The 16190-nt window shown below is 42.0% G+C and overlaps 1 pseudogene; it reads right to left on the bottom strand.

The window, feature by feature from the left end:
* Positions 1 to 14613: 14613 nt before the first annotated feature.
* LOC102423582 lies at positions 14614 to 15917 on the bottom strand (annotated as a pseudogene).
* Positions 15918 to 16190: the final 273 nt, after the last annotated feature.

Here is a 16190-nt window from a genome sequence, read left to right as displayed (position 1 = left end):
TTACTTCATTTTAACAATAAAGTGTTTGCAGGAAGGCAGGGCACTGAGGAGGGACAAACGCTCATGTGCAGTTCTCCTCAGTCTTTGCTTTCAAGGCTCTTCCTGGGCTGTTTCGCTTGCTGTTAAGAGATAGCTAAGAAACACAATCTCACTGTTTGCAGTGATTTTTCATTTCCTCTTTTTTTTTTGTTTAAATACAAAGACAAGATATATTCACCAATAAATATCACTAAGAAAAATCAAAATTTTGGGAATATTTTTAAACTTTGGGCTACGATTTGTCTCTTTTTATAGACATTGTTGGTAATGATGTTGATAATAATAATGATATGCTCCCCAGACAACTTGCCAAGTGCTTTTCTTAATGATGTGTTTTAATCTTACTAAAACCTGGGATGTAGGTAAACCCATTTTACAGATGAGGAAACGAAAACTCAGAGAGCTGACACCTTCTCCAAAATAACACTTGTGTCTTCTCACCCAACTCCACTCCTGGCTATACTATAAGCTCCTTTACAGAAGTAGTGATCTTCAGAAACAGAATACATCTGAAATAAGAATTCTGGCTCCAACACTGACTAACTGTTCAGGTGGGTACAAATTATTTAACCTGTCTCTCAGTTCCCTCAATTTCCAAATGAGGGATAGAGCCCTTACCACGCAGGGTTATTACGAGGAGTCAGTGAATTAATACCTATAAAGTGCTCTACAGAGTCTAGTGCATATTGGCAAACAGTGGTCATCCTTATTATCATTACTGTGTTCTTAATGCTCAGTCTTTTGTATGCATCATCTCGTTGAGCCCCTGCAATAAGTCTATTAATATAGGAAACTAAGGCCCAGGGAAGTTAACAGCCAAAGGGAAGGGACTAACCGGTGGAAGGGCGAGGATTCCAACTCAGCTCTGACTTCAGAGCCCACCCTCTGCTGCCTGCCCCCTGTTGCTGAGCTGACCAAGACGAAAACAAACTGAACAGTCGTGAAGTAAAGAGCACTACTGAATTTTTTCTCAATGTGGTAACAGGACTATTTGTGCTTCAGAGTAGTTTCACACAAGAAGATACTCAAGTTTATGCCCGAGGCGGGAACTACGTGGTGCATTGTTTAAGTGTCTGTGTAAATCAGAATTTTTTCAATGCAAGTGATGGCAGCCAGTTTATTGGCTGACTAAATGAAATGCCCAAGGACAGATCTCCCCTATCGTCAGATGTGATTTGATCCAAGAATAAAGTGATGCCTCCAGAAATATTTCTCTCGTTGTTCATACACTATCATTCCCTCTGTTGACCTATTTATCACTCAGGCTTTACCTTCTTAGAGGCCAGATGGACACCGGGGGCTCTGAGCTTGTACCTTAATAGTCACATCTGTTGAATGAGGGCTTCTCTCTCCCAATTGTTCCAGCAAAAGTCCTGGAAGGCATCTCATTAATCTGGAGCCACACTCCCCTCCCTGAACCAAACCTTGTGACCAGGGTGATGGAATGTTCTGATTGCCCATGCTAGGGTTAAGTGACACCCCTCACTCCCCCAAAATACGGTGAGAGATAGATGGACTAAGAGTGGTGGTCAAGTGACTTTCCAAAAGAAATGTTAATTGCTATTGGCCAGAAAAGGAGTGTTGGTAGGCAGAAAGGATCTATGCCCACTACCGTGCTGTTCACTTGCAGATGATGGTGTCTTGGACTGCAGTGAGGAGATGGGACCCTGCTGCCCAGTAGCTGAGGAAACTTAACAAATCCCTTAGCTCCTCCCAGCTTCAGTTCTCCCACTTGTAGGAGCATCTAACATTTGTGCATGGCCCCATTTACTTTCATCATAACCCAATACTGTAAATACTTTCATCAGTCTGAAACTTTCATTTTACACCTCAGAAAACTAAATAAATCACTGGTCCAAGGTCACACAGCTGGAAAGTGGCTGAGTCAGGATTTGAACTCAGCCAGGCTTTGCTGCCATTTGTCTGTACAATGATGGAACTGGACAAGATAAGCTCCTATTTTGTGCCCTCGGTGTTCTAAAAAGAAGAGGAGGAAAAATGATTGATCATAGAAAGAAACTCCCGAAAGCCCCATTTTACAATAAATGTTAATTTGGAGACGTAATGTAGGCCTGGTCTCTTGGTTTCGTGCATTCTTACCTTCTCTGAATCTGTTACAGGAAATTTGTTGCTGTCATTTCCAAATGAATTTCAAACCTGACTTTTAAAATAGCCAACTCACGGAGGTCTTTATTCATTGTCAGCTTAGTTGCAGAAATATAATGATTTCTTAATGCAATTGCATAAGACACTCCACTTAATGAAAACTTAATAGCTGAATATGACTGTGAAGAAGATATTTTTCTGCCTAACAGTAACTTCCTTTTAATTGTTTCTCTTCAATGAATTATTGAGAAAACATCAAGATGACTTACACATTCTCCAGCTAAAAGCTGCTTGTCTTCAAAATCTATGTCTGGAACTGTGTTTTGTCACTAGATGACTTTCGGTAAAAGCAGTCTATAAATTAGTAACTCACATTAAAGTGCAAAGTAGCTACTTAACGTTGAATAATGAATCAGGAGAAGCCTTTTTAAGTTGTTAATTCATGGTTAAATAAATAAAAATAATCATGTAATATGAAAAGTTAGCTTATTTTAGATGTTTCAATAATATGAAAGATTAAATTATAGCTTTTGGTATAAAATGCCAACATTAAATATATTATATTCATTTTTTAACTTATTCAGCAAAAGAATACTCCACTTAAATTTCTTGGTGTCTTAAAGAAATTTTTGAGTTTACAGATTGCTCTGGTAGAGGCATGTATGTTCCAAATTGTCCTCTCCTTATTTGGGATTATTTGTTCAAGCATCTCACCAACTGGTATCATGATTCTAATAAATACACAGTAGTCATGCAATTTGGTCAGTACTAAGAAGAATTTAGCAATCATGAATAATAATTTTCTTCTGAGTTCCCTTCCTAAAAACACGACTAGAATATGTAATAATAACTACAAATATGGCATTAGCAACAACTACTATTTATGTAGTATTTTTATTGGAGCAGGCTTTGTGCTAAGTGTATTATTTACATTTAATCATGTAATTCTAAGAGGTCTGTAAAGTGGTATTAGTATACATTTTTTTACAGTGAGGGTCAGAGAAGTTAATTAAAATTCCCAAAGTCACGCAGCTACTAAGCGATGGACTTAGTATTTAGACTTCCTTATAGCCCTATTCTGAGACCAGTGTCTTCCTCTCAAGTTCAGTACATTTAAATTCTGCACTCTGACACAGGCCCTGTATAACCTGTCCTGTTGACACTCTGTTAAGAGCTTCAAAGTTCCTGAATAGAGAAGAATTTCTCTTCCATGGTTTCCCAAAAACTAGATCTATAAACTATTTTGTAGGAATAATCTTGAGGGTGAGGAATGGTAACCATGAATTGGGACCCATTCAGATCATATGTCATATTGGAACTGTGCTTGGATCACTGGGAAGTTTTGTTCTTTAGCCACTGACATTGACTTTTTCAGCACAAAACACCACATGCATTATGCTGTCATCACAGCCATCTTCCGTGATAATTGTAACATGCCAGTGCAGAAAACACCCAGCCCTGGCTCCCATGGCCTACTTCTGAAAGGAGCTGCATGGCTTTACAATGATCGCTCAGCCGGGCGGGGAGAAGGGGAGGGTGGGAGAGCAGCAGGAGAAGAAATCTTTTCAATCTGGATGAACAGATCAGCTGCCTTGGACACCATGCTGTTCTGGCCAGGCCAGGGTTCCTGTGACATCATGCCCCACTCGCATACTGTCAGCAAAATTCCCTGAGGACAACAGCTGCCGCTGCCTACAAACAAGTGTTTCTGCTCACTCTACTCGGGGATGCACGCCAAGTCCTCCTTCCCATGAGGTGCTCATCTTCTTTCTACTCACCCTAGATGAGAATGCTAGAATACCACATTCCCATGACAGTTACTTAGTAGACAACCATGGGTGAGGTGGTCAGACACTGGCCATCTCCAGAGCTTCCCTACCAGGGTGCCACAGGTGGGTTCCAGGTGAGTAGAGACATAGATTGGTCTCTTACCCTCCAGCAGCAGGAAGGGGCATCATGAGGCCACAGCCCCAGCAGCCTCTAGTTTTTCCATTTTCACAGATCATTACTCTCCATTTGTGCTAAGATGTGAAAGAATTTTGGCAGCACTGATAAAAATGACTGGTTATGACTCTAATATTATTTCAGTTATCATTAATAACAACATAAAAGTACAAAGAATCTCAAGAGAGCTAAACTCTTATTTCCTGGGAAATAGGCAAAGTATGTCAGATAGCTCAATTCTGCCTCTTCATTATTCATTTTGTGATCTATGACAAGATGGTAATTATATACCCCAATAACCAGAAAATTCAAATGTCCAGGTTTTCATGGTTCAGAGTGATTGTTCTGAACCCTAGAGTACTGCAGGGTTATTAAGGGCCTCTGAATCATTGAAGCTAAAGTGTTTCCTGGCATTGCGGGGTATTAGATTGTAGTCTAATTCATCATGAAATTGTAATCCATTTATGATGTGACATTAGAAAATTTTACAGTTTTATCACTGGAAGTTTAGCCCTACTTTAACTGTGATTGAGGTGATTTACCAAATCCTCAATTATAAAACAGCGATTATGCCTTGGTTATGGAGTCATAACCTTATTATCCAGATTTCCTAATTTTGTTACATTATCAACCAGGTTGATGGAGACACTGCCTTGGTCTTCTACTCAGTAGTCATTATTTGTCTTAAAATTAAGTATGACAAATTGATCTCTAAAATGACCTCTAAAAACAGATCATTCCTGGAAATTTGTCTATAGCACTCAGACCAATTTGGCATCAAAAGTCTTTCAGTTCATTTTCCTAGACAACAAAGTGACCCACCACCATATACATTTGACTTCTGGTCCCAAACCAACACTTTTGTCTTTCTCTAGAGTTTCACCAGTATTCCTTTTTTTTTTCTTTTTTTTTTTTTGCCAATTTTAAATAGTTTTATTTAAGACGCCACATTTTCCACTTTACAATACAGTTATAAAGTGCATTATATTTCCTTTCCCTGTGCACAGTCTGTATTCAAGTATCAAGAATGCCCAGTTATTTACTATACAGCAGCTCAACTTTTAAAACACTTTTATACCAGAAAACTTTTTTTTTCTTTTAACCTAATTGCAAGCAATGTCAGTATGCTCTCTATATGCAATATTCTCTAATATTATAATTTTTAGTCAAAGTTTCTTCTGTTCAAATTTCAAATTAAATTTCTCTTTCAATTCTTTTTTTCTGCATTCAGGAACCTAGTTTCTAAATTATGTTTACTACTAATTTGCATAGAATCATGTCCTAAGTAGCCAACACCTTGCCTGTAACAAAACACTTGTTTTAAAAACATCTTAATTTACACTAGAGATTGATTTCTAAAAGTGAGAAAATCTGCCAAATAATATATTACATATACACAATTTATTTGATATTTCTTTTGCTGTCAATGAATAAAAATTAATTAAACTGAAGCATTCCACACTGACCCCTAGGGGAAAATGACAAAGTATAAAATATTTAAAATATTGCTTTTGCCTTATTAAATTGACAATAAGTTGGGATTCAAAACCAACACTCAGCCAACAATAAAGAATACAAAATAGTTTATGTTCGGTTGCTTAAGTGTATGGCAAAGACTGTAACTATTTCAGAATGTCAAGGCCTGGCTGGTTTCTTGAGACCTGGGCAGTCAAGTATGGATTTTTGAAGGGAGAGAGATGGGCCTGGGAGTATCTCAAACACAGGGAATAAGAAATTGAAGGCATACAGGCCAGACGCCGTACAAAAACCACCCAGATCTTAACCATTCTCAATAAATTTGGGCTAAATTAATTCCATTTAAAGGAGACATAACACTTGATTGGGAAAAACTTTGAAAGGCTAACTAGTGCACTTTCCTGTCATTTTATAGCCCACTCCCAGGCAAACACAAATTGGAGCTATTTTTAAAGTTCTAAAGAGACAAATTTTACAACCTCCGTGGGTGACCTGGCCTGTTAACAGCTCTTCCTAAGAAGCAAACTCTCCTGGGAAGATAGCATTATAGTCCGGCTACCCTCCATACCTGCTTATTATTTCTAGTTCTGTCCTCTGGGATGTTAAACAAATACTGGTTATGATTCTTTTGGTCAGATGCCCTTTGTGTAATTAAGTCCCTCTTTGGTTTTCTCTTCTTTGTTCCCAAACTATTTCTGAATTCAAGCATTCCCATTTCTTTTCCTGCATGTTCATTCTGACTTTATGGCAGTGAAAGGCCCCTGCCCCCTTCATTCCCTGAAGGCCTAATGAGGAGTGATGATCTGCCTGCGTGAGGACTGCCCTCTCCCCATGACCACACAGTGTCAGCCCCCACGGGCACCTGGGGAATGCAGCAGGTGAAGAGGTAATCTGGTTTCTAGCGAAGGCTGAAGTGAATTGATTATAGCCGCATCTCATTAGCAGCCCTTGGAACATCTAGCAAACCACGTCATCATGATCTGAGAGATGAGAGTTACAGAGAAAATGAGAACTGTGAAAAAGGAGAGAATTGCCTTCCGTTCCCATTTCTGTGCTATGCATCTAGGCCACAGCAATGTATTTCCCTAATAGCTAGTAAAATCTAGCATCTTTTCATATACCAGTTAGCCATTTGTATGTCTTCTTGGGAGATGTGTCTGTACAGGTCTTATTCTAAAGAAACCATGTTCTTCATAGTGTTCCCCAGCTCAGGATCATGACAAATACTTTATCTGGCTTATAGAGTCAACTTGGAATTCCTCAGTCTGATTTTCAAGGCATTCTATAACCTGTCCCATTTACTTATTCCACAACATTTCTCATGATTTTCTGTAGTGTTCCCTTTGCTCCACCAGAGAGATCTACTCACTTACTCTAGCATAAACCACTATTGTTCTTACCACTATCCTTCACTATGATGAGATAGAAAGCTGTCCCTTCTTGTCTCCTCTCTACAAAACCCAGTGAATTCTTCTAGGTCCAATTCAATTTTTTCTTAGAATTACAGATTCTCAAAATTGGAAGGAACCTACAAGGCTATCCAATCTAATACCTAGCTTACAGCAGAAACAGATACTTTGTAAATATTTGTGGATTAATTAATGAAATACACTTCTCCTAGAAACCCCAACTAGGATTTGTTTAAATTATACCTATTCAAAATAGATCATGAGTCAGAACTAGAGACTAATTAGACTCTCCCATACAACTCACCCTGAAAACTTCATTTTCACTTTTCAAAGATCTGGGGGAAGAAATTTGATGGCTGGTGTTGATTATTATAATTTACTGTAATTATGAAAATGAACAATTGCTTAAAGTAGTTAGATTAGACCAGGGAGGATGTCTTGGCTCAATGAAGCCTCCATCAACAATTTAAAATTTTTAAACCAGGGAGCTCTTTGTTAAAGACATTCACTCCCGCCAATTCATTCTCTTAAAATGGTAGAAAGATTAAGGGATAAAGATTAAGGGATACCCACCAAGGATGTGACTAAATGGATGTCATCTCGTCTTCTAGGGAGGACAAAGAGGACATACCAGAGCCAGGGAGATACTGGACACTTACTTGTAGGGTTCTTGATGACTAAAGAGAGCAAGAGGGTATGATCTTATATCCTGTAAAGCAGAGGTTCTCAACCTGTGGGTCGCGACCCCTTTGGCAGTGGAACGACCCTTTCACAGGGGTCACCTAAGACCATCCTGCATATCAGATATTTACATTACGATTCATAACAGTAGCAACATTACAGTTATGAAGTAGCAATGAAAATAATTTTATGGTTGGGTCACAACATGAGGAACTGTATTTAAAGTGTCAGAAGGTTGAGAACCACTGCTGTAAAGTCTAGTGGTTAATAGTTTCTGGAGTGAGATTTCCTGGGTTCAAATTCTGCCTCTGCTCCTGTGACCATGAACCAGTTATGGTGCCTCTGTTTCCACATAGGTAAAATGAGGAAAATACTACATGGGATGTGTATTTTTCCAGGGATAAGGGGTGAGAATGAATTAATGATTTTGTGAACCAGGAGACATGAGGTCATATGAAAGAACTTGAAGTAGCTTCACAATGATAGCTCAGTGTTGTACAAACAATATTGAAGGTTATGAGTGTGGAGTTAATAAAAAGTAAGAATAGGTCTCTTGGAGGCTGGGGTTGAGGATGCCAGAACACTAGGTTTGGGAATCCTATGGATGACTTGAGGAAAGGGGGCCATTCCTGGGTATAAAAATATGGAGGAAAAAAAGTCGAACACTTTTATAAACTGTTGGCCAAAAGGCCTGAAGTGAAGTCCTTTCAGTGACCATTGTATTGGCCCAGTGAAAATACTTGGCCTTCCTGAAAGTGGTCCATAGAGGAGTTGGGGCAAGGAAATGTGTATTGAAGGCAAGTGAAGGAGATGTGGTCAGGAGGTTGGAGCAACCCATGGATTTAGGGACCTGAGCTATTGCATTGCTCTTCTGTTGAAGTTCAACGTTTGGAAAATGGAATCTTAGGGAAGAAATGGCCCCAGGAAGGACCAGTATAGGCAAAATTTACCTGCCCTATTTTTAGAAGGTGCTCCTCTAGGGGCATGCTTTAGCAGCTCCAGGAGTTCTGAGCAAGGCATCTGGGCCTAAGTTCATGTTTGGTTACTCACATTCTGAGGTCACTGACACCTATTGGTCCATCTTTGCCCTTGAGAAAAGACTCTGCATTGCAAGCTCTGCCTGGGTTATTCCTTGAGAAACCAGAAGATCAACGGGTGTCAATGTTGGCTCCTTGAGAGAGGTCACTTTGGTTGGTGAGAGACTGTAAGTAAAAATAGAAGCGCCAGTGTAACCTCTTGGGCAAATGACTTATTCATGGGCTCTAAATAATTGAGGTCATTGAAAAGAGTGCTATTTTTAATCTTTGAGAGCAAAAAAAATGGGGTGAACTGGGCTTTAAGGAAGGCTGTGTCTTCATAGGACAAAAGATGAATGAGTGAACAGTAATGGAAAGGGCAGGGGTGGGTGCAAGCACCCTGTGTGGGCATGTGCTCAGTGGGCGCCTTCAGAAGCCTGTGTCTATAGACCAGTCTGCCTCATGTGTGGCTACTCGGCATGAGGAAGGGCCCTTTGAGGAGATGAGTTGGCAGGCAGGTGCTTTACATAAAGTGATTTTACAGTGCTGGAAAGAGCTCCCTGCCATATGGTACTGTCCCCACCTCTTGTCACTCCTCCAGAGCTTGAATGACTTGTTTTTCTCTTGAAATTCAAATGATCCCTGGGAAACTTCACACATTGATAGTTTATCAGTGGCCACCTCCACTTTTGGAGAACATGTTTGCAAAAAAGTGAATCAATAGTTGATTAATAGCAAAAATAGGATGCAGAATAGTCCTTTGGGTGAAGGTAAAAAAGAAGGGTTGTGGTAGATGAAGGACCTGGATATAGGGACTTTGAAATAAGGACCCTGCCAAAGAAGGGAGAAATAGACACAAGCAACCTTCCATTTGAAAACACAGTATTTCTTCTGCACTGTCCTGAGCTCCTTAAAGTATTTGGATGATTTTCTTTTCTATCCATTTTTCATCCCCTTATAACACTTCTCACCCAGATTTCATCAACAAATATTTCAGAGAGCCTACAATTTCTTCAGCCTTGTATGTGGATTTGCTGGTTCTTTCATTTAATATTCTTATAATCCTTCTTTGCCCATTTAGCATTCTTTTTTACTTCTCAGTGTTTGAATTTCATTTCTAAAGTTAGAAAAACTCCAAATTTATGAAGCAGAGTTTATCTTCCTTGATCAGACCTCCCTTGCAGCTACCACATGAGCCCTAACCTACCCCAGACAGTCATTAGGGACTGGTGGCCCAAGAAAGCAAGGATGTTAGAGAATTCCTTCTGGGAGTGATGGGGGCAGTTACCTCCAGTTTCCAGTGCCAACATCCTGAGTCCAGCATTGACACACTACACTGCCCTTCATGCCAATGCTGTCTTTATGAGATCAGCTCTGCATCCTGCCCATCAATTCTCCTAAACATTCTATGGTGTAGCCAATATCCTCTTAACAAAGTCCAGATCTGCTTAATTGACAAGGGTTGGTATTTGTTGTGTGCAACTTAGAGTTCTGATTTTTCCTTTATTTAACAACTAGAAGCCCAGTGCACAAAATTCGTGCAGGGGGGGTGTCGCTCAGTCCAGTCTGCACCCTCTCCAATCTGGACCCCTCAGATTGCAGGGTGGCCTGGGCAAGAACCTATGGTGGTTTGCAGGCTGGCCACACCCCCATTGGTGTGAGGGTCCCTGCTGGGGGGACATGGCCAGCCTGGGTGAGGGGCTGAGGGCCATTTGCAGGACCCTCCTTCAGCAGCCAGCCAGGGCAGGCGGGAAGCTTGGGTTGCCTCCGGTGCTCCAACCTGCTCCATGCTGCCACCCACAGGCCCCTCCTTCAGCGGCCGGCCCAGGCAGGTGGGAAGCTTGGCCTCCTCCATTGCTGGGGGTGACCCAAGCCTTCCACCCACTCCAGCTGGCTCTGTGGCCGCCGCCATCTTCATCCCACTAATTTGTCTACTCACTCCTGATTGGCTGGTGGGTGTCATGAAGTAACAGTTAATTTACATATTTCTCTTTTATTAGTGTAGGTACACATTTTTCTATGTATTAGTACTTTACAAATAGTAACCCATTCAATCCTGATACTATGTCTCTGAAGTAGGGACTATCATTACCCCATTTTATAGATAAGGAAACCAAGATACAGAGAGGATTCTTAATTTGCTTTAGTATCTCAGTGGGCCAGTGGTAGAGCTGGGATTCAAACCCAGACTCTTAAACATTTTGTTCCCCTATCTCCCAAACAGAGCTTTCTCCATCTTCTTCCCTTGAAATCCTTCCTACTACTCCCACCTGCCTTCATGCTTAGGCCTCCCCATCCTGTAGTAAACCATAAGGACCTGTGTCTCAGACCTGCCTGGTTACATCACTAATTTATAAATCTCAATGGTTGCTTAAAAAGAGTAGGTGTTTTTCTCCTGAGACCTCAAGACACTTCTATACAATTGTGAAAAAATATTTCTTATGAGAAACCTTAAAGTTTGCCTTAACTAAGTTATCTGTGGGGAATGGCTAATAATTTTTAGACAAAAGGAGAAAATATTGCTGTCAGTTAGGGAACAGCAGGCCAAAAAAAAAATTAGTATTAATTCAAGCCAACTTATGAAACCCTTCCCTGTGTTCAAAGCCTATGTTGAAATTTGAAATAAAGATGGTTATTTCTATGTATGGTACTGAGAATAAATGTACGATAAATATCAATGCTGGTTCTGATGGGGTTTATGCTTTCTGTTTCTCACTGTCTCTCTTTGTCTTTCTCTTTCCAAACCCACTGTATTCTTATTAATTCGCTCATGATCCTGAGCAAAGCACTGACTGGCATCCAGGAATACACACCTTTCACTGGGCAGGAACCCAAGCAAGGCAACTGTGGTCCCAAAGACCTGTCAGTGCTGTTACCACTTACTCCTTCTGGAACTGCCAAAGCCTCTTAACAACTCAATTCCTTCTGCTGACTATTGCTAAGTGTCCATCCTCCCGATTACATTCCACTTAGATCACACATATACACTTGAGATATTTGCCAAAAGGTAATGGAACATGAAAAGATTTTTCTGTAAATGAAAGGTAACAGCTGAGGACTAGGTGAGAGAGCAGTGGCACACGCATCAGTTGTGATCATTTGGGTGAAAAGTGGGAAGGAATTCTCAGATAGCGAGAACAGAAAGCCATAAATGCTATGTCAAGGGAGACTATAAGTTCTCCTTCTTGGCTTTTATTAAAATAAGGCAATTACCAGTTAGAAGTGGGAGCATAGCCCTGCCTAAAAGCGGGAGTTAGATATCCCATTAGGCCACCTGAGTGGGCACTGACAGGCTGGGGTAGATGGAGATGCCAAGGGGAAGGGAAAAGAGAAAAAAAGAAGAGACTGGAATTAGGCACATCTGCAATGCTATACTCTTCAAAATCCCCGAGGACTTTTAAAAATGTGTGTTTATACTAACACAAGTGCCCATAAAGGGTAGACAATGTACAGATGAACAAAAATCACAGGTACAGGCAATCTGCAAAACAAGGAAATTTATTCTTTGATCTTAAGGATGTTTGCAGTCAATAGACAGAACTCTGGGTGGCATTCATAGGAGTCTCTCCATGTATCTCCCTCAGTCATATAGAATGTTATTCCTGCTTTTCTCAAACTCACTCACTCTTTATGACCTGAGCCAAACCTCATATCTTCCATGAAGCTGTCTGTGGTAGCTCTAGCCTAGCTGATCAAACTTGTCTCTGAAATCCTACTAGGTTCAGAGTCTGTGCTCCCATTTAAAAGGGAAAAATATATACCAATGGGTGAATGTGGTCTAAGGGTACAAATTTCCAGTTATAAGTCATCCTATGTAATAAAACCCTAATATGCAAATCGACCGAATGGTGGGATAACCGATCACTATGACGCTCACTAACCACCAGGGGGCAGATGCTCAACACAAGAGCTGTCCCCTGGTAATCAGTGCCCTCCCACAGGGGGAGCACCACTCAGCCAGAAGCCTCTTATGGCTGGCAAGCACAGCAGCAGTGGTGTGAGCCTCTTCTGCCTCTGCTGCAGGCGGGTAATAATGAGGGAGGGGTCCCAGACTGTGAGAGCCCTGGACCGTGAAAGGGATGTCTGACTGCTAGCTTAGGCCCAATCCCCGGGAGATAGGGCCTAAACCGGTAGATGGACATCCCCAGAGGGGTCCCAGACTGCGAGAGGGCGCAGGCCGGGCTGAGGGACCCCCACCCCCCAGTGCACGAATGTCATACATGAGGCCTCTAGTAGGATATAATGCACAACATGGTTAGTAATACTGTGTTGTATATTTGCAAGTGGCTAAAAGAGTAGATCTTAAAAAATATCATCACAATAAGACATTGTAGTAATGATAGTACACATAGTGATAAATGTTAACTAAACTTATTGTGGTGACCATTTTGCAATATATACAAACATCAAATCATTATGTTGTATACATGAAATTAATATAATGTTATATGTCAGTTATATCTCAGTTTTTTAAAAAACCCAGATACTTATAAGTTGTGGTGATTGGAGTTTGTTTTTGTTTCCTATGAGTTAGTCTCATTTCTCAATCTGGAGTTGAGCTTCTGAAGAGACCCAGTGCATGAAATTCGTGCACAGGGGGCAAGGGTGATGTCCCTTAGCCCAGCCTGCACCCTCTTGCAATCCGGGACCCCTCGGGTAGGGTCCCTAGGGCCTGGCCAGTGATCAGGGCCTATCAGGGCTTTCCTTCCCCCAGATGCCGGCAGCTGGCCCCACTGCCACTACTTGCCATCTGCGCCGCGCTGCCACCCCTGTCCCCCGCTACTGGTCGCCTCCTTTGCGAGGGACAGGCATGGGGTGCGATTGCTTGGCTGGCCTGGGCCTCCCTCTATGGGGCATTCGCCCCACCCACCCTCCACAGTGCCCCCAGCCAAGTGGCCTGAGCCTCCCTCTTTGGTGCGATGGTGGGGGCCCCCCAAACAATTGCATTGCACCTGCCTTGGCTGGCCTGGTGCCAGTGCGTGTCATAGCATGGTCGTCTGGAAGGTCGTCCGGATGGTCATTCTGCTGTTTTGTCATTCAGTTGATTTGCATATTATGCTTTTATTATTATAGATATGTCTCCCAAACTCCTGGCAGAGTAGGAAGCAACTTAATTTTCAGCTGCAGGTAACTGAAAAGTCCAAATCAAATGAGCTTAAACAACAAGGACATTTACTATCTCATGTAACAAGAGTATCCGAAATAGGTTGGGCTCCAGGCGTGACATGTTGAAGTTCCACCTTCTCCTCTCTGTGATGCTGATGGTTGTACCTTGTTTTATGACTTGATTTTATCTTCAGGCTGCTAGGAAAATGGCTATGGCCATTCCTGAGCCCATTCAGTTACGCCAATATCTGGAGAACCATGTCTTCCTGTGCCGCTTTTCTAAGGAGGAAGCTTCCATTACTCCTTCAACAGACTTTAAAGTGTGTGTTATCTCCCACTGTATTAGCCAGATTCGAGCTACATGACCTTTCTTCAACCATGCAAGGGGATTGCAAACTGCCCCCAGAACTGAGGTCAACTTCCTCCACGTTACATGTGGTGATGGTGAAAGAAGTGAGCTATTTGAACACAAAGGAAGGAAGGAGAGAGAATGAGCATTGGATAGACAACCCATGGTGGACAGGAGTGCCTTGTGCAGGCTTATGAGAGCCAACTGTTAGATTCAGAAATTTTGAATTCTGGTGCTTAAACACAGCCATTATCAAAAATTAAATTATATATACTTACAATTGAAGTATGTTAAAGCAAAGGTAGTAAATATTCAAAAGTCACCAATGTGCTTATTTTTACTACATCATACTATTAGCTATGCTTTTGATGATATTTACAGTTGTTGATGTCCCAAAGTGATTTATTGTTTCACTATATAGATTTTAAAAAGAGGTGAAGAAAATGTTAATAATGCACCTTAAACACACTTTTTTTTTACTTCTGTAGTTTATTTTTATTTTCTTTCCTGTCTCCCCCAGCCCTCAGAAATGCCACCATATAGAGCCCAGTAGCAGTTAGCTTAGGCTCCAATATTCCCCTTGGGTAAGAAAGGGTGGAGAGAAGGGAGTCACTCCTGAGTCTCCATGCTTTCCTCCTCCTCTCCTTGAGGTGGTTCTTCTGTATTCTCCTCCTCTTCCTCCCCTTCCTTCTTTTCTGGTGGCTTCTCATAAGCCTTTTCTGAAGGTGTCACTATCACTCCATCCCAGGTAGACATTTCAGAAGCAAGATCGCTGGCATCACCCTCCTGGCCAAGGATCTTCCTAAAGCCACCATGTGAGAGGATTCGGACCAGAGTCTGAGCTGTGAAGCAGACCATGTCCTGCTGTTCCAAAGTCATGACCGTGTGTACTCTGAAGTTGCCGCTCACACAGGGGTCTGTGATACCCATTGGCCCTGGCATGAACAGTCCTGCAGCCAGAATCTGCAAGCAACGCCTGTATGCCACATTGAGGGCCAAAGGCTGTCTGGTGGGGTTGTTCATCACAGCATAGTGCCCGAGTAGGTCAAGGATCCAGGGTGTGAGGGGCTCAAAGCCAGGAAAACGAATCCTCAGGTCCTTCAGAAGTCTGATGAGAACTTTAACTGTGGACTGAGAAGCATTTTCTTCAAACCAGCGAGCATGTCGGATGGCTGCTAAGGCACTCTGCAACACCTTGATGTTCAAATGGAGTTCTGGATCCAGTTTTCGGAGATTGGGTGGCACTGTTGTAATGAGAATCTTCACTATAGCATCAGAAGAACTGATCTCAAAGCCAGTTTCATTGGTCAGCATGGTCAAAACTTCAGAAAGACCCTGTGCTCTTAGGCTTTCCACGACTTTGTTCCCTAGGGCAGCAACAGCTTCCAACGTTGGCAAAATCTTTAGGATTACCACCAGGTCAGCCACATTATGTCCTGTAGTCATTGTTCCCTTTTTATGATCCAACCTGTCGCACTTCTTCAATTTGCACTTCAAATGTCCCTGGAGCCACAATCAAATTGTCAATCACATTGTTTATTTTTGTCACCAGAGAAAGGATAAAGGCCTGTTCAGCAGAATTAGGAGCAAGGTCCTGATTTCTTTTCAGCAATGCCTCACTGAAGGAAGATTCATCAGGTGCCGGCTTAACCCGAGGGAAGGCCATTTCACACAAATAGAAATCAAATGGGATATGGGGCACAAAGGGCCTGAACCCTCCTCCCGGGCCTCCTCGGGAACCAAAGCGCCCGCCATGACCTTGGCCTCTGTCGCCCCTCATGGCGCCCTAGATCCTGAACCAAGCCTTGTTGGGATCCAACCCCAGCAGATCCAAGGGTTCCCAAAGGTGTGGACGGAGTCAGCGAAGAAGGAATGACACGAAGGCAGCGTTCCGTTGATCAGCAGCCTAGCCAGGTACTGTAGCCAGGATCTCCAGCCAGGTTCTGTGTGTTATTGTCTTATTACATCTGTATTTATACCAGTAGATTTTAATCCTATCAATTTCTATTCCAAAGGTTAGGGCGTTTCTTATCTCCATTCCAGGGAGTAAAGATTATGTAGCTT

This window comes from Myotis lucifugus, unplaced genomic scaffold (assembly GCF_000147115.1).
Source record: "Myotis lucifugus unplaced genomic scaffold, Myoluc2.0 scaffold_3009, whole genome shotgun sequence".
In the NCBI taxonomy this organism is placed as follows: Eukaryota; Metazoa; Chordata; class Mammalia; order Chiroptera; family Vespertilionidae; genus Myotis; species Myotis lucifugus.
Note: the sequence above shows the minus strand (reverse complement) of the source record. Positions and strands in the feature narration are given on the sequence as shown.